The sequence below is a fragment of the Solanum pennellii genome, chromosome 12 (genome assembly GCF_001406875.1).
Source record: "Solanum pennellii chromosome 12, SPENNV200".
Lineage (NCBI taxonomy): Eukaryota > Viridiplantae > Streptophyta > Magnoliopsida > Solanales > Solanaceae > Solanum > Solanum pennellii.
Genome location: NC_028648.1, coordinates 29,191,888 through 29,195,303, shown reverse-complemented (window position 1 = coordinate 29,195,303; position 3,416 = coordinate 29,191,888).

The following is a 3,416-nucleotide window of genomic DNA, read 5'->3' as shown; positions in this document are numbered from 1 at the left end:
TGAAGTAAGATCACTATAATAATTTCTTAAAAGTTTGACTATTTGCTTATATGATTTTATGTGTTTCTAAGTTGTTAAATGATTTTCTTATGCTTATAGTATGATGCTTTAATAAAAATTCATGAAAAGCATGTTATGTACTAAATGTCCTTTTTCATGGTTTTTGAATGGCTTCCATATTTAGTACATCTAATGTGCTAACCCCTTCTTTTCCCTTTTTGACTAAAGAGTAGGGATTTGGAAGTCTTGATGTGCCATGTAGGATGGATAGGGTTTCTAAGGGTTAGAGATGAATTATTGGTGAGTCCTCATCTATTCGAGGGCAATATCCACACGTGTTCCCTTATGTCTTAGTCTTTATTTTATTGTCTTGTATGGGCTTAGACCCAAGTGTTATATACTGTAAAGTTTAGATGGTTCAAGGAGATGTTGTAAAGGTTTAATATTTTAAATGAAAGTCTTCCGCTTGTGTAATGATTATAGAAAAAGTTCTTCGTGTGTGAAGAAAATTTTAAATTCTTACTCATTTTAGTATGTTTGTTATGCAATGAATGATATGAGTGGCTTAGATGAGACTTCTTGAAATCTCATTTGCGGTGTGGCAACACAAGGACAATCTAACTTCTAGGGTGTACTTGTGGGTAGTGACATAGGCATTTGGAGGAGTTTTTTGTGCATCCTTATGTGAAATGAAATGTATGAATGGGTCATTATTTGATGTGAATGAAGTAATGTAACTTTATGTCTAATGAACGTAAAGCATGTTGATTCTATGTCTAAGATTTTTGAAGTATGATGATTTATGTGCAAGGTTTATGAAGATTATGTAGATGATGAATGTGATGTACCTAGTCTAAGGGAATCCTCAAGTAGCATTAAGGTGGATGTAGTAGTAAGGGATGCTACTTTTACATTGCACTAAGTGTAACTTTGGGGTTGCCTTGGAGGATGGTTCTTATATGCTTAAATGCGAGTATGTTCCTCTAGTGTCCTTGATATTGAATGTTGACTTGTTAAGTGAAATGAAGTATGCTTATCTTTGGTAGTCCTAAGAATCACTTAGGTGTGTATTGGAGTGATTGTATGGATGATTTCTTCATGTCTTACTTTAGTGAGTCGCAAATTAACTTTTGGTAGGAAAACTTCCAGGGAAATAAGTTTATTGTAAAGTGTAGGCTTATGTTGAAAACACGGAAGTTTCATCCTATGTGTTAAATGATGTTCTAATTGATGTTTTCTGACTATATTCATGAAGGTTTTACCTAAATAGTATTAAAGCTTTATTTCAACTAAAATGACCTTTGTTTCATGTGTTTTTGCATAATGTCATACTTAGTACAATGTTTGTACTAACTCCATACTCTTCTACACTCTATAAGTATAGGTTGAAGGCAAGTGAAGGTTCCAAGAAGGCAATGCTTGGGAAGTTGACTCTATCAAGACTCGATATGTCCTCATATATTCGAGGACATAGTCTATGTTTCTTTAGTCCTTCTTTAATATTTGTATAAGACTTATTATGTACTTCTTTTAATGTAAAGGTCTGTGACCCTAAGATATTTAAGATGTGTATTTATGTTTGCTTGTGACGATGAGACTTATTACTTAGTATTCTTATAAAAGAGTTTTCTTATTTATATTGTTGTAAAAGGTTTTAATTCTGCACTAATTTTCATATTTTATGTAATGAATGATAGCTAAGAGGCTTGTGCAAGACCTCCGTGAGGTCAAGTACGTCGTGTGACGACTCAAGAGTTTTTCATTCTTGTAGGGTATACTTGCAGCTCGTTACAACAAGTTTCAAGATAAGCTCTCAAAAGATCACAAATTATATTAATATGAAATGAAATGCAAAATATAGTAATGCATATCTAACCTAATGATACACACTCTGTGTTCCACAGTTCAGGACCCATGAGGGACATATCTGTCCATGCATCTATCGCGGTGTGTGAAATGACCCTCAATAATAAAATTAATCATAGAGTGTGATACATCTTTGATTATAGAATCTGTAGCGGCATTCTACACGTGCCTTATAATATAGTATCTGTCGTGGCGTATGATACTTCCTTGGAAATGATTCATCCTCTTAAATTTCTTATTATTCCTTAATTCACATAACACTTGTCAAAATAATGTCTGATAACCAATGCAAATGACATTTTCACACAAATAATGAGGAGATAAACATTTTCGTAACAATGTACAATTCACAACTACACAATCATGACACAACATCAAACAAATGAACCAATACGCCTTTCAAAACCATTCTCAGCATATCACACACATATAATTAATCAAAATTTCCTTTTTATTATCATTTTTCATACATTAAAATTATTCAATATGGATAATTTAACTTATCACCAAATTCCATTACTCCTCTGCACATAAAACAAATATTTACACGATTCAATATACTTAACAAGGGTTAACAAATCCACTAGCCTCAAACAATACGACAATTACTCTGGGAATTGAGCCTTCCCCTTTCGTTGTGCTTCCATGTCAATCCACTCTGAATGTATAATCAAGTTTCAAGATCTTGATGTCCAAGCACTAGGTCAAACATCATGTTTTTTAAGTTTCAAGCCTAGGTTTAAGTCGTAATTTCTCCTAACATTACAACTCTAATAGATTTATTATTATTATATAATACATCTAATATTAAATTACTTATCTCCATATATCAAATCTTATATTTTTTTGAGTTTTGATATATGGATGTAGGTAATTAAATATTGGGGGTATCAAATTATACAAAAACTATTAGCGTATTTGTATTTGGAGAAATTAAGACTTAACCCCAGGCTTGAATCCTATGAAAGATAAGATTTGACCTACTAATTTCCATCAAGATTTAGAAACTTGATTATGACTTTTGATTGCATTGATTTAGAAGTCCAACGAAAGTGAAATGCTCAAGTCTTAGAGAAACTTTTTGATTGTTTGGGGCAAGTGGTTCTCAACCATTAATAAGTTTAAAGAATCGTGTATTTGTAATGATACTTGGTGATGGGTTTACTTATCGATATTGAATAATTCTAATGTATGAAAAAGGGGTAGTAAAAGGCAATGTGATTAATTATTGGTGTCTGATGTGTTGAGAATGGTTTTGAAAGGCTTATTGATTCATTTTTTATGTTATATCACAATTGTGTTGATTTGAATTGAGCATTTTTATTAAAATGGTCATCTCCTCATAATTTGTGTGAACATGTCATTTGCATTGGTTCTGAGCCATGGGTGCCGAAAGAGTTATTTGAGTTAAGGGATAATAAGATATTTAGGAGGACAAACACTTCCGAAGGACGTGTTGCGTGTTGTGATGAATATTATATATTGAGGGACGTGTCGTACACCGTGATAGATTATATTAATGAGGGATGTGTCACACACCGTAATGGATC